Raw genomic sequence first — 26,325 nt, forward strand, 5'->3', positions numbered from 1 at the left:
AGTTCGGGCTAGAGTTAGGGTTAGGGGACGGGGACGGTTTAGGGTCCAGGTGAGGGTACGGCAACACTTTAGGGGGAGCGTGCGTGTGAGGGCGCGGGTTAGTGTTAGCGTACGGGTTAGGATTTGGGGACGGGTGAGGATCAGGCTTCGGGGAAGGGTTAGGGTTAGGGTTCGGGCTAGGGTTAGGGGACGGGGACGGTTTAGGGTCCAGGTGAGGGTACGGCAACGCTTTAGGGGGAGCGTGCGTGTGAGGGCGCGGGTTACTGTTAGCGTACGTGTTAGGATTAGGGGACGGGTGAGGGTCAGGCTTCGGGGAAGGGTTAGGGTTAGGGTTCGGGCTAGGGTTAGGGTTTGGGGACGGGGAAGGTTTAGGGTCCAGGTGAGGGTACGGCAACGCTTTAGGGGGAGCGTGCATGTGAGGGCGCGGGTTAGTGTTAGCGTACGGGTTAGGATTAGGGGATGGGTGAGGGTCAGGCTTCGGGGAAGGGTTAGGGTTAGGGTTCGGGCTAGGGTTAGGGTGCGGGGACGGGGACGGTTTAGGGTCCAGGTGAGGGTACGGCAACGCTTTAGGGGGAGCGTGCGTTTGAGGGCGCGGGTTAGTGTTAGCGCACTGGTTAGGATTAGGGGACGGGTGAGGGTCAGGCTTCGGGGAAGGGTTAGAGTTAGGGTTAGGGCTAGGGTTAGGGTTAGGGGACGGGGACGGTTTAGGGTCCAGGTGAGGGTACGGCAACGCTTTAGGGGGAGCGTGCGTTTGAGGGCGCGGGTTAATGTTAGCGCACTGGTTAGGATTAGGGGACGGTTGAGGGTCAGGCTTCGGGGAAGGGTTAGGGTTAGGGTTCGGGCTAGGGTTAGGGTTAGGGGACGGGGACGGTTTAGGGTCCAAATGAGGGTACGGCAACGCTTTAGGGGGAGCGTGCGTGTGAGGGCGCGGGTTAGTGTTAGCGTACTGGTTAGGATTAGGGAACGGGTGAGTGTCAGGATTCGGGGAAGGGTTAGGGTTAGGGTTCGGGTTAGGGTTAGGGGACGGGGACAGTTTAGGGTCCAGGTGAGGGTACAGCAACGCTTTAGGGGGAGCGTGCGTGTGAGGGCGCAGGTTAGTGTTAGCGTACGGGTTAGGATTAGGGCACGGGTGAGGGTCAGGTTTCGGGGAAGGGTTAGGGTTAGGGTTCGCGCTAGGGTTAGGGTTAGGGGACGGGGACGGTTTAGGGTCCAGGTGAGGGTACGGCAACGCTTTAGGGGGAGCGTTCGTGTGAGGGTGCGGGTTAGTGTTAGCGTACGGGTTAGGATTAGGGGACGGGTGAGGGTCAGGCTTCGGGGAAGGTTTAGGGTTAGGGTTCTGGCTAAGGTTAGTGTTAGGGGATGGGGACGGTTTATGGTCCAGGTGAGGGTACGGCAACGCTTTAGGGGGAGCGTGCGTGTGAGGGCGCGGGTTACTGTTAGCGTACGGGTTAGGATTAGGGGACGGGTGAGGGTCAGGCTTCGGGGAAGTGTTAGGGTTAGGTTTCGGGCTAGGGTTAGGGTTTGGGGACGGGGAAGGTTTAGGGTCCAGGTGAGGGTACGGCAACGCTTTAGGGGGAGCGTGCGTGTGAGGGCGCGTGTTAGTGTTAGCGTACGGGTTAGGATTAGGGGACGGGTGAGGGTCAGGCTTCGGGGAAGGGTTAGGGTTAGGGTTCGGGCTAGGGTTAGGGTGCGGGGACGGGGACGGTTTAGGGTCCAGGTGAGGGTACGGCAACGCTTTAGGGGGAGCGTGCATTTGAGGGCGCGGGTTAGTGTTAGCGTACTGGTTAGGATTAGGGGACGGGTGAGGGTCAGGCTTCGGGGAAGGGTTAGAGTTAGGGTTAGGGCTAGGGTTAGGGTTAGGGGACGGGGACGGTTTAGGGTCCAGGTGAGGGTACGGCAACGCTTTAGGGGGAGCGTGCGTGTGAGGGCGCGGGTTAGTGTTAGCGTACTGTTTAGGATTAGGGAACGGGTGAGTGTCAGGCTTCGGGGAAGGGTTAGGGTTAGGGTTCGGGTTAGGGTTAGGGGACGGGGACGGTTTAGGGTCCAGGTGAGGGTACAGCAACGCTTTAGGGGGAGCGTGCGTGTGAGGGCGCGGGTTAGTGTTAGCGTACGGGTTAGGATTAGGGTACGGGTGAGGGTCAGGCTTCGGGGAAGGTTTAGGGTTAGGGTTCTGGCTAAGGTTAGTGTTAGGGGATGGGGACGGTTTAGCGTCCAGGTGAGGGTACGGCAACGCTTTAGGGGGAGCGTGCGTGTGAGGGCGCGGGTTAGTGTTAGCGTACGGGTTAGGATTAGGGGACGGGTGAGGGTCAGGCTTCGGGGAAGGGTTAGGGTTAGGGTTCGGGCTAGGGTTAGGGTGCGGGGAAGGGGACGGTTTAGGGTCCAGGTGAGGGTACGGCAACGCTTTAGGGGGAGCGTGCGTTTGAGGGCGCGGGTTAGTGTTAGCGTACTGGTTAGGATTAGGGGACAGGTGAGGGTCAGGCTTCGGGGAAGGGTTAGAGTTAGGGTTAGGGCTAGGGTTAGGGTTAGGGGACGGGGACGGTTTAGGGTCCAGGTGAGGGTACGGCAACGCTTTAGGGGGAGCGTGCGTGTGAGGGCGCGGGTTAGTGTTAGCGTACGGGTTAGGATTAGGGGACGGGTGAGGGTCAGGCTTCGGGGAAGGGTTAGGGTTAGGGTTCGGGCTAGGGTTAGGGTTAGGGGACGGGGACGGTTTAGGGTCCAGGTGAGGGTACGGCAACGCTTTAGGGGGAGCGTGCGTGTGAGGGCGCGGGTTAGTGTTAGCGTACGGGTTAGGATTAGGGAACGGGTGAGTGTCAGGCTTCGGGGAAGGGTTAGGGTTAGGGTTCGGGTTAGGGTTAGGGGACGGGGACGGTTTAGGGTCCAGGTGAGGGTACGGCAACGCTTTAGGGGGAGCGTTCGTGTGAGGGCGCGGGTTAGTGTTAGCGTACTGTTTAGGATTAGGGAACGGGTGAGTGTCAGGCTTCGGGGAAGGGTTAGGGTTAGGGTTCGGGTTAGGGTTAGGGGACGGGGACGGTTTAGGGTCCAGGTGAGGGTACAGCAACGCTTTAGGGGGAGCGTGCGTGTGAGGGCGCGGGTTAGTGTTAGCGTACGGGTTAGGATTAGGGTACGGGTGAGGGTCAGGCTTCGGGGAAGGTTTAGGGTTAGGGTTCTGGCTAAGGTTAGTGTTAGGGGATGGGGACGGTTTAGCGTCCAGGTGAGGGTACGGCAACGCTTTAGGGGGAGCGTGCGTGTGAGGGCGCGGGTTAGTGTTAGCGTACGGGTTAGGATTAGGGGACGGGTGAGGGTCAGGCTTCGGGGAAGGGTTAGGGTTAGGGTTCGGGCTAGGGTTAGGGTGCGGGGAAGGGGACGGTTTAGGGTCCAGGTGAGGGTACGGCAACGCTTTAGGGGGAGCGTGCGTTTGAGGGCGCGGGTTAGTGTTAGCGTACTGGTTAGGATTAGGGGACAGGTGAGGGTCAGGCTTCGGGGAAGGGTTAGAGTTAGGGTTAGGGCTAGGGTTAGGGTTAGGGGACGGGGACGGTTTAGGGTCCAGGTGAGGGTACGGCAACGCTTTAGGGGGAGCGTGCGTGTGAGGGCGCGGGTTAGTGTTAGCGTACGGGTTAGGATTAGGGGACGGGTGAGGGTCAGGCTTCGGGGAAGGGTTAGGGTTAGGGTTCGGGCTAGGGTTAGGGTTAGGGGACGGGGACGGTTTAGGGTCCAGGTGAGGGTACGGCAACGCTTTAGGGGGAGCGTGCGTGTGAGGGCGCGGGTTAGTGTTAGCGTACGGGTTAGGATTAGGGAACGGGTGAGTGTCAGGCTTCGGGGAAGGGTTAGGGTTAGGGTTCGGGTTAGGGTTAGGGGACGGGGACGGTTTAGGGTCCAGGTGAGGGTACGGCAACGCTTTAGGGGGAGCGTTCGTGTGAGGGCGCGGGTTAGTGTTAGCGTACGGGTTAGGATTAGGGGACGGGTGAGGGTCAGGCTTCGGGGAAGGTTTAGGGTTAGGGTTCTGGCTAAGGTTAGTGTTAGGGGATGGGGACGGTTTATGGTCCAGGTGAGGGTACGGCAACGCTTTAGGGGGAGCGTGCGTGTGAGGGCGCGGGTTACTGTTAGCGTACGGGTTAGGATTAGGGGACGGGTGAGGGTCAGGCTTCGGGGAAGTGTTAGGGTTAGGGTTCGGGCTAGGGTTAGGGTTTGGGGACGGGGAAGGTTTAGGGTCCAGGTGAGGGTACGGCAACGCTTTAGGGGGAGCGTGCGTGTGAGGGCGCGGGTTAGTGTTAGCATACGGGTTAGGATTAGGGGACGGGTGAGGGTCAGGCTTCGGGGAAGGGTTAGGGTTAGGGTTCGGGCTAGGGTTAGGGTGCGGGGACCGGGACGGTTTAGGGTCCAGGTGAGGGTACGGCAACGCTTTAGGGGGAGCGTGCGTTTGAGGGCGCGGGTTAGTGTTAGCGTACTGGTTAGGATTAGGGGACGGGTGAGGGTCAGGCTTCGGGGAAGGGTTAGAGTTAGGGTTAGGGCTAGGGTTAGGGTTAGGGGACGGGGACGGTTTAGGGTCCAGGTGAGGGTACGGCAACGCTTTAGGGGGAGCGTGCGTGTGAGGGCGCGGGTTAGTGTTAGCGTACGGGTTAGGATTAGGGGACGGGTGAGGGTCAGGCTTCGGGGAAGGGTTAGGGTTAGGGTTCGGGCTAGGGTTAGGGTTAGGGGACGGGGACGGTTTAGGGTCCAGGTGAGGGTACGGCAACGCTTTAGGGGGAGCGTGCGTGTGAGGGCGCGGGTTAGTGTTAGCGTACTGGTTAGGATTAGGGAACGGGTGAGTGTCAGGCTTCGGGGAAGGGTTAGGGTTAGGGTTCGGGTTAGGGTTAGGGGACGGGGACAGTTTAGGGTCCAGGTGAGGGTACAGCAACGCTTTAGGGGGAGCGTGCGTGTGAGGGCGCAGGTTAGTGTTAGCGTACGGGTTAGGATTAGGGCACGGGTGAGGGTCAGGTTTCGGGGAAGGGTTAGGGTTAGGGTTCGGGCTAGGGTTAGGGTTAGGGGACGGGGACGGTTTAGGGTCCAGGTGAGGGTACGGCAACGCTTTAGGGGGAGCGTTCGTGTGAGGGCGCGGGTTAGTGTTAGCGTACGGGTTAGGATTAGGGTACGGGTGAGGGTCAGGCTTCGGGGAAGGTTTAGGGTTAGGGTTCTGGCTAAGGTTAGTGTTAGGGGATGGGGACGGTTTAGGGTCCAGGTGAGGGTACGGCAACGCTTTAGGGGGAGCGTGCGTGTGAGGGCGCGGGTTAGTGTTAGCGTACGGGTTAGGATTAGGGGACGGGTGAGGGTCAGGCTTCGGGGAAGGGTTAGGGTTAGGGTTCGGGCTAGGGTTAGGGTGCGGGGACGGGGACGGTTTAGGGTCCAGGTGAGGGTACGGCAACGCTTTAGGGGGAGCGTGTGTTTGAGGGCGCGGGTTAGTGTTAGCGTACTGGTTAGGATTAGGGGACAGGTGAGGGTCAGGCTTCGGGGAAGGGTTAGAGTTAGGGTTAGGGCTAGGGTTAGGGTTAGGGGACGGGGACGGTTTAGGGTCCAGGTGAGGGTACGGCAACGCTTTAGGGGGAGCGTGCGTGTGAGGGCGCGGGTTAGTGTTAGCGTACGGGTTAGGATTAGGGGACGGGTGAGGTTCAGGCTTTGGGGAAGGGTTAGGGTTAGGGTTCGGGCTAGGGTTAGGGTTAGGGGATGGGGACGGTTTAGGGTCCAGGTGAGGGTACGGCAACGCTTTAGGGGGAGCGTGCGTGTGAGGGCGCGGGTTAGTGTTAGCGTACTGGTTAGGATTAGGGAACGGGTGAGTGTCAGGCTTCGGGGAAGGGTTAGGGTTAGGGTTCGGGTTAGGGTTAGGGGACGGGGACAGTTTAGGGTCCAGGTGAGGGTACAGCAACGCTTTAGGGGGAGCGTGCGTGTGAGGGCGCAGGTTAGTGTTAGCGTACGGGTTAGGATTAGGGCACGGGTGAGGGTCAGGTTTCGGTGAAGGGTTAGGGTTAGGGTTCGGGCTAGGGTTAGGGTTAGGGGACGGGGACGGTTTAGGGTCCAGGTGAGGGTACAGCAACACTTTAGGGGGAGCGTGCGTGTGAGGGCGCGGGTTAGTGTTAGCGTACGGGTTAGGATTTGGGGACGGGTGAGGGTCAGGCTTCGGGGAAGGGTTAGGGTTAGGGTTCGGGCTAGGGTTAGGGTTAGGGGACGGGGACGGTTTAGGGTCCAGGTGAGGGTACGGCAACGCTTTAGGGGGAGCGTGCGTGTGAGGGCGCGGGTTACTGTTAGCGTACGGGTTAGGATTAGGGGACGGGTGAGGGTCAGGCTTCGGGGAAGGGTTAGGGTTAGGGTTCGGGCTAGGGTTAGGGTTTGGGGACGGGGACGGTTTAGGGTCCAGGTGAGGGTACGGCAACGCTTTACCGGGAGCGTGCGTGTGAGGGCGCGGGTTAGTGTTAGCGTACGGGTTAGGATTAGGGGACGGGTGAGGGTCAGGCTTCGGGGAAGGGTTAGGGTTAGGGTTCGGGCTAGGGTTAGTGTGCGGGGACGGGGACGGTTTAGGGTCCAGGTGAGGGTACGGCAACGCTTTAGGGGGAGCGTGCGTTTGAGGGCGCGGGTTAGTGTTAGCGTACTGGTTAGGATTAGGGGACGGGTGAGGGTCAGGCTTCGGGGAAGGGTTAGAGTTAGGGTTAGGGCTAGGGTTAGGGTTAGGGGACGGGGACGGTTTAGGGTCCAGGTGAGGGTACGGCAACGCTTTAGGGGGAGCGTGCGTGTGAGGGCGCGGGTTAGTGTTAGCGTACGGGTTAGGATTAGGGGACGGGTGAGGGTCAGGCTTCGGGGAAGTGTTAGGGTTAGGGTTCGGGCTAGGGTTAGGGTTAGGGGACGGGGATGGTTTAGGGTCCAGGTGAGGGTACGGCAACGCTTTAGGGGGAGCGTGCGTGTGAGGGCGCGGGTTAGTGTTAGCGTACTGGTTAGGATTAGGGAACGGGTGAGTGTCAGGCTTCGGGGAAGGGTTAGGGTTAGGGTTCGGGTTAGGGTTAGGGGACGGGGACAGTTTAGGGTCCAGGTGAGGGTACAGCAACGCTTTAGGGGGAGCGTGCGTGTGAGGGCGCAGGTTAGTGTTAGCGTACGGGTTAGGATTAGGGGACGGGTGAGGGTCAGGCTTCGGGGAAGGGTTAGGGTTAGGGTTCGGGCTAGGGTTAGGGTTTGGGGACGGGGACGGTTTAGGGTCCAGGTGAGGGTACGGCAACGCTTTAGGGGGAGCGTGCGTGTGAGGACGCGGGTTAGTTTTAGCGTATGCGTTAGGATTAGGTCACGGGTGAGGGTCAGGCTTCGGGGAAGGGTCAGCGTTAGGGTTCGGGCTAGGGTTAGGGTTAGGGGACGGGGACGGTTTAGGGTCCAGGTGAGGGTAGGCAACGCTTTAGGGGGAGCGTGCGTGTGAGGGCGCGGGTTAGTGTTAGCGTACGGGTTAGGATTAGGGGACGGGTGAGGGTCAGGCTTCGGGGAAGTGTCAGGGTTAGGGTTCGGGCTAGGTTTAGGGTTAGGGGACGGGGACGGTTTAGGGTCCAGGTGAGGGTACGGCAACGCTTTAGGGGGAGCGTGCGTGTGAGGGAGCAGGTTAGTGTTAGCGTACGGGTTAGGAGTAGGGGACGGGTGAGGGTCAGGCTTCGGGGAAGTGTCAGGGTTAGGGTTCGGGCTAGTGTTAGGGTTAGGGGACGGGGACGGTTTAGGGTCCAGGTGAGGGTACGGCAACGCTTTAGGGGGAGCGTGCGTGTGAGGGCGCGGGTTAGTGTTAGCGTACGGGTTAGGATTAGGGGACGGGTGAGGGTCAGGCTTCGGGGAAGGGTTAGGGTTAGGGTTCGGGCTAGGGTTAGTGTTAGGGGACGGGGATGGTTTACGGTCCAGGTGAGGGTACGGCAGCGCTTTAGGGGGAGCGTACGTGTGAGAGCGCGGGTTAGTGTTAGAGTACGGGTTAGGATTAGGGGACGGGTGAGGGTCAGGCTTCGGGGAAGGGTTAGGGTTAGGGTTCGGGCTAGGGTTAGGGTGCGGGGACGGGGACGGTTTAGGGTCCAGGTGAGGGTACGGCAACGCTTTAGGGGGAGCGTGCGTTTGAGGGCGCGGGTTAGTGTTAGCGTACTGGTTAGGATTAGGGGACGGGTGAGGGTCAGGCTTCGGGGAAGGGTTAGAGTTAGGGTTAGGGCTAGGGTTAGGGTTAGGGGACGGGGACGGTTTAGGGTCCAGGTGAGGGTACGGCAACGCTTTAGGGGGAGCGTGCGTGTGAGGGCGCGGGTTAGTGTTAGCGTACGGGTTAGGATTAGGGGACGGGTGAGGGTCAGGCTTCGGGGAAGTGTTAGGGTTAGGGTTCGGGCTAGGGTTAGGGTTAGGGGACGGGGACGGTTTAGGGTCCAGGTGAGGGTACGGCAACGCTTTAGGGGGAGCGTGCGTGTGAGGGCGCGGGTTAGTGTTAGCGTACTGGTTAGGATTAGGGAACGGGTGAGTGTCAGGCTTCGGGGAAGGGTTAGGGTTAGGGTTCGGGTTAGGGTTAGGGGACGGGGACAGTTTAGGGTCCAGGTGAGGGTACAGCAACGCTTTAGGGGGAGCGTGCGTGTGAGGGCGCAGGTTAGTGTTAGCGTACGGGTTAGGATTAGGGCACGGGTGAGGGTCAGGTTTCGGGGAAGGGTTAGGGTTAGGGTTCGGGCTAGGGTTAGGGTTAGGGGACGGGGACGGTTTAGGGTCCAGGTGAGGGTACGGCAACGCTTTAGGGGGAGCGTTCGTGTGAGGGCGCGGGTTAGTGTTAGCGTACGGGTTAGGATTAGGGTACGGGTGAGGGTCAGGCTTCGGGGAAAGTTTAGGGTTAGGGTTCTGGCTAAGGTTAGTGTTAGGGGATGGGGACGGTTTAGGGTCCAGGTGAGGGTACGGCAACGCTTTAGGGGGAGCGTGCGTGTGAGGGCGCGGGTTAGTGTTAGCGTACGGGTTAGGATTAGGGGACGGGTGAGGGTCAGGCTTCGGGGAAGGGTTAGGGTTAGGGTTCGGGCTAGGGTTAGGGTGCGGGGACGGGGACGGTTTAGGGTCCAGGTGAGGGTACGGCAACGCTTTAGGGGGAGCGTGCGTTTGAGGGCGCGGGTTAGTGTTAGCGTACTGGTTAGGATTAGGGGACAGGTGAGGGTCAGGCTTCGGGGAAGGGTTAGAGTTAGGGTTAGGGCTAGGGTTAGGGTTAGGGGACGGGGACGGTTTAGGGTCCAGGTGAGGGTACGGCAACGCTTTAGGGGGAGCGTGCGTGTGAGGGCGCGGGTTAGTGTTAGCGTACGGGTTAGGATTAGGGGACGGGTGAGGGTCAGGCTTCGGGGAAGGGTTAGGGTTAGGGTTCGGGCTAGGGTTAGGGTTAGGGGATGGGGACGGTTTAGGGTCCAGGTGAGGGTACGGCAACGCTTTAGGGGGAGCGTGCGTGTGAGGGCGCGGGTTAGTGTTAGCGTACTGGTTAGGATTAGGGAACGGGTGAGTGTCAGGCTTCGGGGAAGGGTTAGGGTTAGGGTTCGGGTTAGGGTTAGGGGACGGGGACAGTTTAGGGTCCAGGTGAGGGTACAGCAACGCTTTAGGGGGAGCGTGCGTGTGAGGGCGCAGGTTAGTGTTAGCGTACGGGTTAGGATTAGGGCACGGGTGAGGGTCAGGTTTCGGTGAAGGGTTAGGGTTAGGGTTCGGGCTAGGGTTAGGGTTAGGGGACGGGGACGGTTTAGGGTCCAGGTGAGGGTACAGCAACACTTTAGGGGGAGCGTGCGTGTGAGGGCGCGGGTTAGTGTTAGCGTACGGGTTAGGATTTGGGGACGGGTGAGGGTCAGGCTTCGGGGAAGGGTTAGGGTTAGGGTTCGGGCTAGGGTTAGGGTTAGGGGACGGGGACGGTTTAGGGTCCAGGTGAGGGTACGGCAACGCTTTAGGGGGAGCGTGCGTGTGAGGGCGCGGGTTACTGTTAGCGTACGGGTTAGGATTAGGGGACGGGTGAGGGTCAGGCTTCGGGGAAGGGTTAGGGTTAGGGTTCGGGCTAGGGTTAGGGTTTGGGGACGGGGACGGTTTAGGGTCCAGGTGAGGGTACGGCAACGCTTTACCGGGAGCGTGCGTGTGAGGGCGCGGGTTAGTGTTAGCGTACGGGTTAGGATTAGGGGACGGGTGAGGGTCAGGCTTCGGGGAAGGGTTAGGGTTAGGGTTCGGGCTAGGGTTAGGGTGCGGGGACGGGGACGGTTTAGGGTCCAGGTGAGGGTACGGCAACGCTTTAGGGGGAGCGTGCGTTTGAGGGCGCGGGTTAGTGTTAGCGTACTGGTTAGGATTAGGGGACGGGTGAGGGTCAGGCTTCGGGGAAGGGTTAGAGTTAGGGTTAGGGCTAGGGTTAGGGTTAGGGGACGGGGACGGTTTAGGGTCCAGGTGAGGGTACGGCAACGCTTTAGGGGGAGCGTGCGTGTGAGGGCGCGGGTTAGTGTTAGCGTACGGGTTAGGATTAGGGGACGGGTGAGGGTCAGGCTTCGGGGAAGTGTTAGGGTTAGGGTTCGGGCTAGGGTTAGGGTTAGGGGACGGGGACGGTTTAGGGTCCAGGTGAGGGTACGGCAACGCTTTAGGGGGAGCGTGCGTGTGAGGGCGCGGGTTAGTGTTAGCGTACTGGTTAGGATTAGGGAACGGGTGAGTGTCAGGCTTCGGGGAAGGGTTAGGGTTAGGGTTCGGGTTAGGGTTAGGGGACGGGGACAGTTTAGGGTCCAGGTGAGGGTACAGCAACGCTTTAGGGGGAGCGTGCGTGTGAGGGCGCAGGTTAGTGTTAGCGTACGCGTTAGGATTAGGGGACGGGTGAGGGTCAGGCTTCGGGGAAGGGTTAGGGTTAGGGTTCGGGCTAGGGTTAGGGTTTGGGGACGGGGACGGTTTAGGGTCCAGGTGAGGGTACGGCAACGCTTTAGGGGGAGCGTGCGTGTGAGGGCGCGGGTTAGTGTTAGCGTACGGGTTAGGATTAGGGGACGGGTGAGGGTCAGGCTTCGGGGAAGGGTTAGGGTTAGGGTTCGGGCTAGGGTTAGGGTGCGGGGACGGGGACGGTTTAGGGTCCAGGTGAGGGTACGGCAACGCTTTAGGGGGAGCGTGCGTTTGAGGGCGCGGGTTAGTGTTAGCGTACTGGTTAGGATTAGGGGACGGGTGAGGGTCAGACTTCGGGGAAGGGTTAGATTTAGGGTTAGGGCTAGGGTTAGGGTTAGGGGACGGGGACGGTTTAGGGTCCAGGTGAGGGTACGGCAACGCTTTAGGGGGAGCGTGCGTGTGAGGGCGCGGGTTAGTGTTAGCGTACTGGGTAGGATTAGGGGACGGGTGAGGGTCAGGCTTCAGGGAAGTGTCAGGGTTAGGGTTTGGGCTAGGGTTAGGGTTAGGGGACGGGGACGGTTTAGGGTCCAGATGAGGGTACGGCAACGCTTTAGGGGGAGAGTGCGTGTGAGGACGCGGGTTAGTTTTAGCGTATGCGTTAGGATTAGGTCACGGGTGAGGGTCAGGCTTCGGGGAAGGGTCAGCGTTAGGGTTCGGGCTAGGGTTAGGGTTAGGGGACGGGGACGGTTTAGGGTCCAGGTGAGGGTAGGCAACGCTTTAGGGGGAGCGTGCGTGTGAGGGCGCGGGTTAGTGTTAGCGTACGGGTTAGGATTAAGGGACGGGTGAGGGTCAGGCTTCGGGGAAGTGTCAGGGTTAGGGTTCGGGCTAGGTTTAGGGTTAGGGGATGGGGACGGTTTAGGGTCCAGGTGAGGGTACGGCAACGCTTTAGGTGGAGCGTACGTGTGAGGGCGCGGGTTAGTGTTAGCGTACGGGTTAGGATTAGGGGACCGGTGGGGGTCAGGCTTCGAGGAAGGGTTAGGGTTAGGGTTTGGGCTAGGGTTACGGTTAGGGGACGGGGACGGTTTAGGGTCCAGGTGAGGGTACGGCAACGCTTTAGGAGGAGCGTGCGTGTGAGGGCGCGGGTTAGTGTTAGCGTACGGGTTAGGATTAGGGCACGGGTGAGGGTCAGGCTTCGGGGAAAGGTTAGGGTTAGGGTTCGGGCTAGGGTTAGGGTTAGGGGACGGGGACGGTTTAGGGTCCAGGTAAGGGTACGGCAACGCTTTAGGGGTAGCGTGCGTGTGAGGGCGTGGGTTAGTGTTAGCGTACGGGTTAGGATTAGGGGACGGGTGAGGGTCAGGCTTCGGGGAAGGGTTAGGGTTAGGGTTCGGGCTAGGGTTAGGGTTAGGGGACGGGGACGGTTTAGGGTCCAGGTGAGGGTTCGGCAACGCTTTAGGGGGAGCGTGCGTGTGAGGGCGCGGGTTAGTGTTAGCGTACGCGTTAGGATTAGGGGACGTGTGAGGGTCAGACTTCGGGGAAGTGTTAGGGTTAGAGTTCGGGCTAGGGTTAGGGTTAGGGGACGGGGACGGTTTAGGGTCCAGGTGAGGGTACAGCAACACTTTAGGGGGAGCGTGCGTGTGAGGGCGCGGGTTAGTGTTAGCGTACGGGTTAGGATTTGGGGACGGGTGAGGGTCAGGCTTCGGGGAAGGGTTAGGGTTAGGGTTTGGGCTAGGGTTAGGGTTAGGGGACGGGGACGGTTTAGGGTCCAGGTGAGGGTACGGAAACGCTTTAGGGGGAGCGTGCGTGTGAGGGCGCGGGTTACTGTTAGCGTACGGGTTAGGATTAGGGGACGGGTGAGGGTCAGGCTTCGGGGAAGGGTTAGGGTTAGGGTTCGGGCTAGGGTTAGGGTTTGGGGACGGGGACGGTTTAGGGTCCAGGTGAGGGTACGGCAACGCTTTAGGGGGAGCGTGTGTGTGAGGGCGCGGGTTAGTGTTAGCGTACGGGTTAGGATTAGGGGACGGGTGAGGGTCAGGCTTCGGGGAAAGGTTAGGGTTAGGGTTCGGGCTAGGGTTAGGGTTAGGGGATGGGGACGGTTTAGGGTCCAGGTGAGGGTACGGCAACGCTTTAGGGGGAGCGTGCGTGTGAGGGCGCGGGTTAGTGTTAGCGTACGGGTTAGGATTAGGGGACGGGTGAGGGTCAGGCTTCGGGGAAGGGTTAGGGTTAGGGTTTGGGCTAGGGTTAGGGTTAGGGGACGGGGACGGTTTAGGGTCCAGGTGAGGGTACGGCAACGCTTTAGGGGAGCGTGCGTGTGAGGGCGCGGGTTAGTGTTAGCGTACGGGTTAGGATTAGGGGACGGGTGAGGGTCAGGCTTCGGGGAATGGTTAGAGTTAGGGTTCGGGCTAGGGTAAGAGTTAGGGGACGGGGACGGTTTAGGGTCCAGGTGAGGGTACGGCAACGCTTTAGGGGGAGCGTGCGTGTGAGGGCGCGGGTTAGTGTTAGCGTACGGGTTAGGATTAGGGGACGGGTGAGGGTCAGGCTTCGGGGAAGTGTCAGGGTTAGGGTTCAGGCTAGGGTTAGTGTTAGGGGTCGGGGACGGTTTAGGGTTCAGGTGAGGGTACGGCAACGCTTTAGGGGGAGCGTGCGTGTGAGGGCGCGGGTTAGTGTTACCGTACGGGTTAGGATTAGGGGTCGGGTGAGGGTCAGGCTTCGGGGAAGGGTTAGGATTAGGGTTTGGGCTAGGGTTAGTGTTTGGGGACGGGGACGGTTTAGGGTCCAGGTGAGGGTACGGCAACGCTTTAGGGGGAGCGTGCGTGTGAGGGCGCGGGTTAGTGTTAGCGTACGGGTTAGGATTAGGGGACGGGTGAGGGTCAGGCTTCGGGGAAGGGTTAGGGTTAGGGTTCGGGCTAGGGTTAGGGTTAGGGGACGGGGACGGTTTAGGGTCCAGGTGAGGGTACGGCAACGCTTTAGGGGGAGCGTGCGTGTGAGGGCGCGGGTTAGTGTTAGCGTACGGGTTAGGATTAGGGGACGGGTGAGGGTCAGGCTTCGGGTAAGGGTTAGGGTTAGGATTCGGGCTAGGGTTAGGGTTAGGGGACGGGGATGGTTTAGGGTCTAGGTGAGGGTACGGCAACGCTTTAGGGGGAGCGTGTGTGTGAGGGCGCGGGTTAGTGTTAGCGTACGGGTTAGGATTAGGGGACGGGTGAGGGTCAGGCTTCGGGGAAGGGTTAGGGTTAGGGTTTGGGCTAGGGTTAGGGTTAGGGGACGGGGACGGTTTAGGGTCCAGGTGAGGGTACGGCAACGCTTTAGGGGGAGCGTGCGTGTGAGGGGGCGGGTTAGTGTTAGCGTACGGGTTAGGATTAGGGGACGGGTGAGGGTCAGGCTTCGGAGAAGGGTTAGGGTTAGGGTTCGGGCTAGGGTTAGGGTTAGGGGACGGGGACGGTTTAGGGTCCAGGTGAGGGTACGGCAACGCTTTAGGGGGAGCGTGCGTGTGAGGGCGCGGGTTAGTGTTAGCGTACGGGTTAGGATTAGGGGACGGGTGAGGGTCAGGCTTCGGGGAAGTGTTAGGGTTAGGGTTCGGGCTACGGTTAGGGTTAGGGGACGGGGACGGTTTAGGGTCCAGGTGAGGGTACGGCAATGCTTTAGGGGGAGCGTGCGAGTGAGGGCGCGGGTTAGTGTTAGCGTACGGGTTAGGATTAGGGGACGGGTGAGGGTCAGATTTCGGGGAAGGGTTAGCGTTAGGGTTCGGGCTAGGGTTAGGGTTAGGGGAAGGGGACGGTTTAGGGTTCAGGTGAGGGTACGGCAACGCTTTAGGGGGAGCGTGCGTGTGAGGGCGCGGGTTAGTGTTAGCGTACGGGTTAGGATTAGGGGACGGGTGAGGGTCAGGCTTCGGGGAAGGGTTAGGGTTAGGGTTCGGGCTAGGGTTAGGGTTAGGGGACAGGGACGGTTTAGGGTCCAGGTGAGGGTACGGCAACGCTTTAGGGGGAGCGTGCGTGTGAGGGCGCGGGTTAGTGTTAGCGTACGGGATAGGATTAGGGGACGGGTGAGGGTCAGGCTTCGGGGAAGGGTTAGGGTTAGGGTTCGGGCTAGGGTTAGGGTTAGGGGACGGGGACGGTTTAGGGTCCAGGTGAAGGTACGGCAACGCTTTAGGGGGAGCGTGCGTGTGAGGGCGCGGGTTCGTGTTAGCGTACCGGTTAGGATTAGGTCACGGGTGAGGGTCAGGCTTCGGGGAAGACTTAGGGTTAGAGTTCGGGCTAGGGTTAGGGTTAGGGGACGGGGACGGTTTAGGGTCCAGGTGAGGGTACGGCAACGCTTTAGGGGGACCGTGCGTGTGAGGGCACAGGTTAGTGTTAGCGTACGGGTTAGGATTAGGGGACGGGTGAGGGTCAGGCTTCGGGGAAGGGTTAGGGTTAGGGTTCGGGCTAGGGTTAGGGATAGGGGACGGGGACGGTTTAGGGTCCAGGTGAGGGTACGGCAACGCTTTAGGGGGAGCGTGCGTGTGAGGGCGCGGGTTAGTGTTAGCGTACGGGTTAGGATTAGGGGACGGGTGAGGGTCAGGCTTCGGGGAAGGGTTAGGGTTAGGATTCGGGCTAGGGTTAGGGTTAGGGGACAGGGATGGTTTAGGGTCCAGGTGAGGGTACGGAAACGCTTTAGGGGGAGCGTGCGTGTGAGGGCGCGCGTTAGTGTTAGCGTACGGGTTAGGATTAGGGGACGGGTGAGGGTCAGGCTTCGGGGAAGGGTTAGGGTTAGGGTTCGGGCTAGGGTTAGGGTTAGGGGCCGGGGACGGTTTAGGGTTCAGGTGAGGGTACGGCAACGCTTTAGGGGGAGCGTGCGTGTGAGGGCGCGGGTTACTGTTAGCGTACGTGTTAGGATTAGGGGACGGGTGAGGGTCAGGCTACGGGGAAGGGTTAGGGTTAGGGTTCGGGCTAGGGTTAGGGTTAGGGGACGGGGACGGTTTAGGGTCCAGGTGAGGGTACGGCAACGCTTTAGGGGGAGCGTGCGTGTGAGGGCGCGGGTTAGTGTTAGCGTACGGGTTAGGATTAGGGGACGGGTGAGGGTCAGGCTTCGGGGAAGGGTTAGGGTTAGGGTTCGGGCTAGGGTTAGGGTTAGGGGTCGGGGACGGTTTAGGGTCCAGGTGAGGGTACGGCAACGCTTTAGGGGGAGCGTGCGTGTGAGGGCGCGGGTTAGTGTTAGCGTACGGGTTAGGATTAGGGTACGGGTGAGGGTCAGGCTTCGGGGAAGGGTTAGGGTTATGGTTCGGGCTAGGGTTAGGGTTAGGGGACGGGGACGGTTTAGGGTCCAGGTGAGGGTACGGCAACGCTTTAGGGGGAGCGTGCGTGTGAGGGCGCGGGTTCGTGTTAGCGTACCGGTTAGGATTAGGTCACGGGTGATGGTCAGGCTTAGGGGAAGAGTTAGGTTTAGGGTTCGGGCTAGGGTTAGGGTTAGGGGACGGGGACGGTTTAGGGTCCAGGTGAGGGTACGGCAACGCTTTAGGGGGACCGTGCGTGTGAGGGCGCCGGTTAGTGTTAGCGTACGGGTTAGGATTAGGGGACGGGTGAGGGTCAGGCTTCGGGGAAGGGTTAGGGTTAGGGTTCGGGCTAGGGTTAGGGTTAGGGGACGGGGACGGTTTAGGGTCCAGGTGAGGGTACGGCAACGCTTTAGTGGGAGCGTGCGTGTGAGGGCGCGGGTTAGTGTTAGCGTACGGGTTAGGATTAGGGGACGGGTGAGGGTCAGGCTTCGGGGAAGGGTTAGGGTTAGGATTCGGGCTAGGGTTAGGGTTAGGGGACAGGGATGGTTTAGGGTCCAGGTGAGGGTACGGAAACCCTTTAGGGGGAGCGTGCGTGTGAGGGCGTGGGTTAGTGTTAGCGTACTGGTTAGGATTAGGGGACGGGTGAGGGTCAGGCTTCGGGGAAGGGTTAGAGTTAGGGTTAGGGCTAGGGTTAGGGTTAGGGGACGGGGACGGTTTAGGGTCCAGGTGAGGGTACGGAAACGCTTTAGGGGGAGCGTGCGTGTGAGGGCGCGGGTTAGTGTTAGCGTACGGGTTAGGATTAGGGGACGGGTGAGGGTCAGGCTTCGGGGAAGGGTTAGGGTTAGGGTTCGGTCTAGGGTTAGGGTGCGGGGACGGGGACGGTTTAGGGTCCAGGTGAGGGTACGGCAACGCTTTAGGGGGAGCGTGCGTTTGAGGGCGCGGGTTAGTGTTAGCGTACTGGTTAGGATTAGGGGACGGGTGAGGGTCAGGCTTCGGGGAAGGGTTAGAGTTAGGGTTAGGGCTAGGGTTAGGGTTAGGGGACGGGGACGGTTTAGGGTCCAGGTGAGGGTACGGCAACGCTTTAGGGGGAGCGTGCGTGTGAGGGCGCGGGTTAGTGTTAGCGTACGGGTTAGGATTAGGGGACGGGTGAGGGTCAGGCTTCGGGGAAGGGTTAGGGTTAGGGTTCGGGCTAGGGTTAGGGTTAGGGGACGGGGACGGTTTAGGGTCCAGGTGAGGGTACGGCAACGCTTTAGGGGGAGCGTGCGTGTGAGGGCGTGGGTTAGTGTTAGCGTACTGGTTAGGATTAGGGAACGGGTGAGTGTCAGGCTTCGGGGAAGGTTTAGGGTTAGGGTTCGGGTTAGGGTTAGGGGACGGGGACAGTTTAGGGTCCAGGTGAGGGTACAGCAACTCTTTAGGGGGAGCGTGCGTGTGAGGGCGCAGGTTAGTGTTAGCGTACGGGTTAGGATTAGGGCACGGGTGAGGGTCAGGTTTCGGGGAAGGGTTAGGGTTAGGGTTCGGGCTAGGGTTAGGGTTAGGGGACGGGGACGGTTTAGGGTCCAGGTGAGGGTACGGCAACGCTTTAGGGGGAGCGTGCGTGTGAGGGCGCGGGTTAGTGTTAGCGTACGGGTTAGGATTAGGGGACGGGTGAGGGTCAGGCTTCGGGGAAGGGTTAGGGTTAGGGTTCTGGCTAGGGTTAGTGTTAGGGGATGGGGACGGTTTATGGTCCAGGTGAGGGTACGGCAACGCTTTAGGGGGACCGTGAGTGTGAGGGCGCGGGTTAGTGTTAGCGTATGGGTTAGGATTAGGGGACGGGTGAGGGTCAGGCTTCGGGGAAGGGTTAGGGTTAGGGTTCGGGCTAGGGTTAGGGTTAGGGGACGGGGACGGTTTAGGGTCCAGGTGAGGGTACGGCAACGCTTTAGGGGGAGCGTGCGTGTGAGGGCGCGGGTTAGTGTTAGCGTACAGGTTAGGATTAGGGGACGGGTGAGGGTCAGGCTTCGGGGAAGGGTCAGGGTTAGGGTTCGGGCTAGGGTTAGGGTTAGGGGACGGGGACGGTTTAGGGTCCAGGTGAGGGTACGGCAACGCTTTAGGGCGAGCGTGCGTGTGAGGGCGCGGGTTCGTGTTAGCGTACGGGTTAGGATTAGGGGACGGGTGAGGGTCAGGCTTCGGGGAAGGGTTAGGGTTAGGGTTCGGGCTAGGGTTAGGGTTAGGGGACGGGGACGGTTTAGGGTCCAGGTGAGGGTACGGCAACGCTTTAGGGGGAGCGTGCGTGTGAGGGCGCGGGTTACTGTTAGCGTACGGGTTAGGATTAGGGGACGGGTGAGGGTCAGGCTTCGGGGAAGGGTTAGGGTTAGGGTTCGGGCTAGGGTTAGGGTTTGTGGACGGGAACGGTTTAGGGTCCAGGTGAGGGTACGGCAACGCTTTAGGGGGAGCGTGCGTGTGAGGGCGCGGGTTAGTGTTAGCGTACTGGTTAGGATTAGGGAACGGGTGAGTGTCAGGCTTCGGGGAAGGGTTAGGGTTAGGGTTCGGGTTAGGGTTAGGGGACGGGGACGGTTTAGGGTCCAGGTGAGGGTACGGCAACGCTTTAGGGGGAGCGTTCGTGTGAGGGCGCGGGTTAGTGTTAGCGTACGGGTTAGGATTAGGGGACGGGTGAGGGTCAGGCTTCGGGGAAGGTTTAGGGTTAGGGTTCTGGCTAAGGTTAGTGTTAGGGGATGGGGACGGTTTATGGTCCAGGTGAGGGTACGGCAACGCTTTAGGGGGAGCGTGCGTGTGAGGGCGCGGGTTACTGTTAGCGTACGGGTTAGGATTAGGGGACGGGTGAGGGTCAGGCTTCGGGGAAGTGTTAGGGTTAGGGTTCGGGCTAGGGTTAGGGTTTGGGGACGGGGAAGGTTTAGGGTCCAGGTGAGGGTACGGCAACGCTTTAGGGGGAGCGTGCGTGTGAGGGCGCGGGTCAGTGTTAGCGTACGGGTTAGGATTAGGGGACGGCTGAGGGTCAGGCTTCGGGGAAGGGTTAGGGTTAGGGTTCGGGCTAGGGTTAGGGTGCGGGGACGGGGACGGTTTAGGGTCCAGGTGAGGGTACGGCAACGCTTTAGGGGGAGCGTGCGTTTGAGGGCGCGGGTTAGTGTTAGCGTACTGGTTAGGATTAGGGGACGGGTGAGGGTCAGGCTTCGGGGAAGGGTTAGAGTTAGGGTTAGGGCTAGGGTTAGGGTTAGGGGACGGGGACGGTTTAGGGTCCAGGTGAGGGTACGGCAACGCTTTAGGGGGAGCGTGCGTGTGAGGGCGCGGGTTAGTGTTAGCGTACGGGTTAGGATTAGGGGACGGGTGAGGGTCAGGCTTCGGGGAAGGGTTAGGGTTAGGGTTCGGGCTAGGGTTAGGGTTAGGGGACGGGGACGGTTTAGGGTCCAGGTGAGGGTACGGCAACGCTTTAGGGGGAGCGTGCGTGTGAGGGCGCGGGTTAGTGTTAGCGTACTGGTTAGGATTAGGGAACGGGTGAGTGTCAGGCTTCGGGGAAGGGTTAGGGTTAGGTTTCGGGTTAGGGTTAGGGGACGGGGACAGTTTAGGGTCCAGGTGAGGGTACAGCAACGCTTTAGGGGGAGCGTGCGTGTGAGGGCGCAGGTTAGTGTTAGCGTACGGGTTAGGATTAGGGCACGGGTGAGGGTCAGGTTTCGGGGAAGGGTTAGGGTTAGGGTTCGGGCTAGGGTTAGGGTTAGGGGACGGGGACGGTTTAGGGTCCAGGTGAGGGTACGGCAACGCTTTAGGGGGAGCGTTCGTGTGAGGGCGCGGGTTAGTGTTAGCGTACGGGTTAGGATTAGGGTACGGGTGAGGGTCAGGCTTCGGGGAAAGTTTAGGGTTAGGGTTCTGGCTAAGGTTAGTGTTAGGGGATGGGGACGGTTTAGGGTCCAGGTGAGGGTACGGCAACGCTTTAGGGGGAGCGTGCGTGTGAGGGCGCGGGTTAGTGTTAGCGTACGGGTTAGGATTAGGGGACGGGTGAGGGTCAGGCTTCGGGGAAGGGTTAGGGTTAGGGTTCGGGCTAGGGTTAGGGTGCGGGGACGGGGACGGTTTAGGGTCCAGGTGAGGGTACGGCAACGCTTTAGGGGGAGCGTGCGTTTGAGGGCGCGGGTTAGTGTTAGCGTACTGGTTAGGATTAGGGGACAGGTGAGGGTCAGGCTTCGGGGAAGGGTTAGAGTTAGGGTTAGGGCTAGGGTTAGGGTTAGGGGACGGGGACGGTTTAGGGTCCAGGTGAGGGTACGGCAACGCTTTAGGGGGAGCGTGCGTGTGAGGGCGCGGGTTAGTGTTAGCGTACGGGTTAGGATTAGGGGACGGGTGAGGGTCAGGCTTCGGGGAAGGGTTAGGGTTAGGGTTCGGGCTAGGGTTAGGGTTAGGGGATGGGGACGGTTTAGGGTCCAGGTGAGGGTACGGCAACGCTTTAGGGGGAGCGTGCGTGTGAGGGCGCGGGTTAGTGTTAGCGTACTGGTTAGGATTAGGGAACGGGTGAGTGTCAGGCTTCGGGGAAGGGTTAGGGTTAGGGTTCGGGTTAGGGTTAGGGGACGGGGACAGTTTAGGGTCCAGGTGAGGGTACAGCAACGCTTTAGGGGGAGCGTGCGTGTGAGGGCGCAGGTTAGTGTTAGCGTACGGGTTAGGATTAGGGCACGGGTGAGGGTCAGGTTTCGGTGAAGGGTTAGGGTTAGGGTTCGGGCTAGGGTTAGGGTTAGGGGACGGGGACGGTTTAGGGTCCAGGTGAGGGTACAGCAACACTTTAGGGGGAGCGTGCGTGTGAGGGCGCGGGTTAGTGTTAGCGTACGGGTTAGGATTTGGGGACGGGTGAGGGTCAGGCTTCGGGGAAGGGTTAGGGTTAGGGTTCGGGCTAGGGTTAGGGTTAGGGGACGGGGACGGTTTAGGGTCCAGGTGAGGGTACGGCAACGCTTTAGGGGGAGCGTGCGTGTGAGGGCGCGGGTTACTGTTAGCGTACGGGTTAGGATTAGGGGACGGGTGAGGGTCAGGCTTCGGGGAAGGGTTAGGGTTAGGGTTCGGGCTAGGGTTAGGGTTTGGGGACGGGGACGGTTTAGGGTCCAGGTGAGGGTACGGCAACGCTTTACCGGGAGCGTGCGTGTGAGGGCGCGGGTTAGTGTTAGCGTACGGGTTAGGATTAGGGGACGGGTGAGGGTCAGGCTTCGGGGAAGGGTTAGGGTTAGGGTTCGGGCTAGGGTTAGGGTGCGGGGACGGGGACGGTTTAGGGTCCAGGTGAGGGTACGGCAACGCTTTAGGGGGAGCGTGCGTTTGAGGGCGCGGGTTAGTGTTAGCGTACTGGTTAGGATTAGGGGACGGGTGAGGGTCAGGCTTCGGGGAAGGGTTAGAGTTAGGGTTAGGGCTAGGGTTAGGGTTAGGGGACGGGGACGGTTTAGGGTCCAGGTGAGGGTACGGCAACGCTTTAGGGGGAGCGTGCGTGTGAGGGCGCGGGTTAGTGTTAGCGTACGGGTTAGGATTAGGGGACGGGTGAGGGTCAGGCTTCGGGGAAGTGTTAGGGTTAGGGTTCGGGCTAGGGTTAGGGTTAGGGGACGGGGACGGTTTAGGGTCCAGGTGAGGGTACGGCAACGCTTTAGGGGGAGCGTGCGTGTGAGGGCGCGGGTTAGTGTTAGCGTACTGGTTAGGATTAGGGAACGGGTGAGTGTCAGGCTTCGGGGAAGGGTTAGGGTTAGGGTTCGGGTTAGGGTTAGGGGACGGGGACAGTTTAGGGTCCAGGTGAGGGTACAGCAACGCTTTAGGGGGAGCGTGCGTGTGAGGGCGCAGGTTAGTGTTAGCGTACGCGTTAGGATTAGGGGACGGGTGAGGGTCAGGCTTCGGGGAAGGGTTAGGGTTAGGGTTCGGGCTAGGGTTAGGGTTTGGGGACGGGGACGGTTTAGGGTCCAGGTGAGGGTACGGCAACGCTTTAGGGGGAGCGTGCGTGTGAGGGCGCGGGTTAGTGTTAGCGTACGGGTTAGGATTAGGGGACGGGTGAGGGTCAGGCTTCGGGGAAGGGTTAGGGTTAGGGTTCGGGCTAGGGTTAGGGTGCGGGGACGGGGACGGTTTAGGGTCCAGGTGAGGGTACGGCAACGCTTTAGGGGGAGCGTGCGTTTGAGGGCGCGGGTTAGTGTTAGCGTACTGGTTAGGATTAGGGGACGGGTGAGGGTCAGGCTTCGGGGAAGGGTTAGATTTAGGGTTAGGGCTAGGGTTAGGGTTAGGGGACGGGTACGGTTTAGGGTCCAGGTGAGGGTACGGCAACGCTTTAGGGGGAGCGTGCGTGTGAGGGCGCGGGTTAGTGTTAGCGTACTGGGTAGGATTAGGGGACGGGTGAGGGTCAGGCTTCAGGGAAGTGTCAGGGTTAGGGTTTGGGCTAGGGTTAGGGTTAGGGGACGGGGACGGTTTAGGGTCCAGATGAGGGTACGGCAACGCTTTAGGGGGAGAGTGCGTGTGAGGACGCGGGTTAGTTTTAGCGTATGCGTTAGGATTAGGTCACGGGTGAGGGTCAGGCTTCGGGGAAGGGTCAGCGTTAGGGTTCGGGCTAGGGTTAGGGTTAGGGGACGGGGACGGTTTAGGGTCCAGGTGAGGGTAGGCAACGCTTTAGGGGGAGCGTGCGTGTGAGGGCGCGGGTTAGTGTTAGCGTACGGGTTAGGATTAAGGGACGGGTGAGGGTCAGGCTTCGGGGAAGTGTCAGGGTTAGGGTTCGGGCTAGGTTTAGGGTTAGGGGATGGGGACGGTTTAGGGTCCAGGTGAGGGTACGGCAACGCTTTAGGTGGAGCGTACGTGTGAGGGCGCGGGTTAGTGTTAGCGTACGGGTTAGGATTAGGGGACCGGTGGGGGTCAGGCTTCGAGGAAGGGTTAGGGTTAGGGTTTGGGCTAGGGTTACGGTTAGGGGACGGGGACGGTTTAGGGTCCAGGTGAGGGTACGGCAACGCTTTAGGAGGAGCGTGCGTGTGAGGGCGCGGGTTAGTGTTAGCGTACGGGTTAGGATTAGGGCACGGGTGAGGGTCAGGCTTCGGGGAAAGGTTAGGGTTAGGGTTCGGGCTAGGGTTAGGGTTAGGGGACGGGGACGGTTTAGGGTCCAGGTAAGGGTACGGCAACGCTTTAGGGGTAGCGTGCGTGTGAGGGCGTGGGTTAGTGTTAGCGTACGGGTTAGGATTAGGGGACGGGTGAGGGTCAGGCTTCGGGGAAGGGTTAGGGTTAGGGTTCGGGCTAGGGTTAGGGTTAGGGGACGGGGACGGTTTAGGGTCCAGGTGAGGGTACGGCAACGCTTTAGGGGGAGCGTGCGTGTGAGGGCGCGGGTTAGTGTTAGCGTACGCGTTAGGATTAGGGGACGTGTGAGGGTCAGACTTCGGGGAAGTGTTAGGGTTAGAGTTCGGGCTAGGGTTAGGGTTAGGGGACGGGGACGGTTTAGGGTCCAGGTGAGGGTACAGCAACACTTTAGGGGGAGCGTGCGTGTGAGGGCGCGGGTTAGTGTTAGCGTACGGGTTAGGATTTGGGGACGGGTGAGGGTCAGGCTTCGGGGAAGGGTTAGGGTTAGGGTTTGGGCTAGGGTTAGGGTTAGGGGACGGGGACGGTTTAGGGTCCAGGTGAGGGTACGGAAACGCTTTAGGGGGAGCGTGCGTGTGAGGGCGCGGGTTACTGTTAGCGTACGGGTTAGGATTAGGGGACGGGTGAGGGTCAGGCTTCGGGGAAGGGTTAGGGTTAGGGTTCGGGCTAGGGTTAGGGTTTGGGGACGGGGACGGTTTAGGGTCCAGGTGAGGGTACGGCAACGCTTTAGGGGGAGCGTGTGTGTGAGGGCGCGGGTTAGTGTTAGCGTACGGGTTAGGATTAGGGGACGGGTGAGGGTCAGGCTTCGGGGAAAGGTTAGGGTTAGGGTTCGGGCTAGGGTTAGGGTTAGGGGATGGGGACGGTTTAGGGTCCAGGTGAGGGTACGGCAACGCTTTAGGGGGAGCGTGCGTGTGAGGGCGCGGGTTAGTGTTAGCGTACGGGTTAGGATTAGGGGACGGGTGAGGGTCAGGCTTCGGGGAAGGGTTAGGGTTAGGGTTTGGGCTAGGGTTAGGGTTAGGGGACGGGGACGGTTTAGGGTCCAGGTGAGGGTACGGCAACGCTTTAGGGGAGCGTGCGTGTGAGGGCGCGGGTTAGTGTTAGCGTACGGGTTAGGATTAGGGGACGGGTGAGGGTCAGGCTTCGGGGAATGGTTAGAGTTAGGGTTCGGGCTAGGGTAAGAGTTAGGGGACGGGGACGGTTTAGGGTCCAGGTGAGGGTACGGCAACGCCTTAGGGGGAGCGTGCGTGTGAGGGCGCGGGTTAGTGTTAGCGTACGGGTTAGGATTAGGGGACGGGTGAGGGTCAGGCTTCGGGGAAGTGTCAGGGTTAGGGTTCAGGCTAGGGTTAGTGTTAGGGGTCGGGGACGGTTTAGGGTTCAGGTGAGGGTACGGCAACGCTTTAGGGGGAGCGTGCGTGTGAGGGCGCGGGTTAGTGTTACCGTACGGGTTAGGATTAGGGGTCGGGTGAGGGTCAGGCTTCGGGGAAGGGTTAGGATTAGGGTTTGGGCTAGGGTTAGTGTTTGGGGACGGGGACGGTTTAGGGTCCAGGTGAGGGTACGGCAACGCTTTAGGGGGAGCGTGCGTGTGAGGGCGCGGGTTAGTGTTAGCGTACGGGTTAGGATTAGGGGACGGGTGAGGGTCAGGCTTCGGGGAAGGGTTAGGGTTAGGGTTCGGGCTAGGGTTAGGGTTAGGGGACGGGGACGGTTTAGGGTCCAGGTGAGGGTACGGCAACGCTTTAGGGGGAGCGTGCGTGTGAGGGCGCGGGTTAGTGTTAGCGTACGGGTTAGGATTAGGGGACGGGTGAGGGTCAGGCTTCGGGTAAGGGTTAGGGTTAGGATTCGGGCTAGGGTTAGGGTTAGGGGACGGGGATGGTTTAGGGTCTAGGTGAGGGTACGGCAACGCTTTAGGGGGAGCGTGTGTGTGAGGGCGCGGGTTAGTGTTAGCGTACGGGTTAGGATTAGGGGACGGGTGAGGGTCAGGCTTCGGGGAAGGGTTAGGGTTAGGGTTTGGGCTAGGGTTAGGGTTAGGGGACGGGGACGGTTTAGGGTCCAGGTGAGGGTACGGCAACGCTTTAGGGGGAGCGTGCGTGTGAGGGGGCGGGTTAGTGTTAGCGTACGGGTTAGGATTAGGGGACGGGTGAGGGTCAGGCTTCGGAGAAGGGTTAGGGTTAGGGTTCGGGCTAGGGTTAGGGTTAGGGGACGGGGACGGTTTAGGGTCCAGGTGAGGGTACGGCAACGCTTTAGGGGGAGCGTGCGTGTGAGGGCGCGGGTTAGTGTTAGCGTACGGGTTAGGATTAGGGGACGGGTGAGGGTCAGGCTTCGGGGAAGTGTTAGGGTTAGGGTTCGGGCTACGGTTAGGGTTAGGGGACGGGGACGGTTTAGGGTCCAGGTGAGGGTACGGCAATGCTTTAGGGGGAGCGTGCGAGTGAGGGCGCGGGTTAGTGTTAGCGTACGGGTTAGGATTAGGGGACGGGTGAGGGTCAGATTTCGGGGAAGGGTTAGCGTTAGGGTTCGGGCTAGGGTTAGGGTTAGGGGAAGGGGACGGTTTAGGGTTCAGGTGAGGGTACGGCAACGCTTTAGGGGGAGCGTGCGTGTGAGGGCGCGGGTTAGTGTTAGCGTACGGGTTAGGATTAGGGGACGGGTGAGGGTCAGGCTTCGGGGAAGGGTTAGGGTTAGGGTTCGGGCTAGGGTTAGGGTTAGGGGACAGGGACGGTTTAGGGTCCAGGTGAGGGTACGGCAACGCTTTAGGGGGAGCGTGCGTGTGAGGGCGCGGGTTCGTGTTAGCGTACCGGTTAGGATTAGGTCACGGGTGAGGGTCAGGCTTCGGGGAAGACTTAGGGTTAGAGTTCGGGCTAGGGTTAGGGTTAGGGGACGGGGACGGTTTAGGGTCCAGGTGAGGGTACGGCAACGCTTTAGGGGGACCGTGCGTGTGAGGGCACAGGTTAGTGTTAGCGTACGGGTTAGGATTAGGGCACGGGTGAGGGTCAGGCTTCGGGGAAGGGTTAGGGTTAGGGTTCGGGCTAGGGTTAGGGATAGGGGACGGGGACGGTTTAGGGTCCAGGTGAGGGTACGGCAACGCTTTAGGGGGAGCGTGCGTGTGAGGGCGCGGGTTAGTGTTAGCGTACGGGATAGGATTAGGGGACGGGTGAGGGTCAGGCTTCGGGGAAGGGTTAGGGTTAGGGTTCGGGCTAGGGTTAGGGTTAGGGGACGGGGACGGTTTAGGGTCCAGGTGAGGG

Source organism: Delphinus delphis, chromosome 13 (genome assembly GCF_949987515.2).
Source record: "Delphinus delphis chromosome 13, mDelDel1.2, whole genome shotgun sequence".
Lineage (NCBI taxonomy): Eukaryota > Metazoa > Chordata > Mammalia > Artiodactyla > Delphinidae > Delphinus > Delphinus delphis.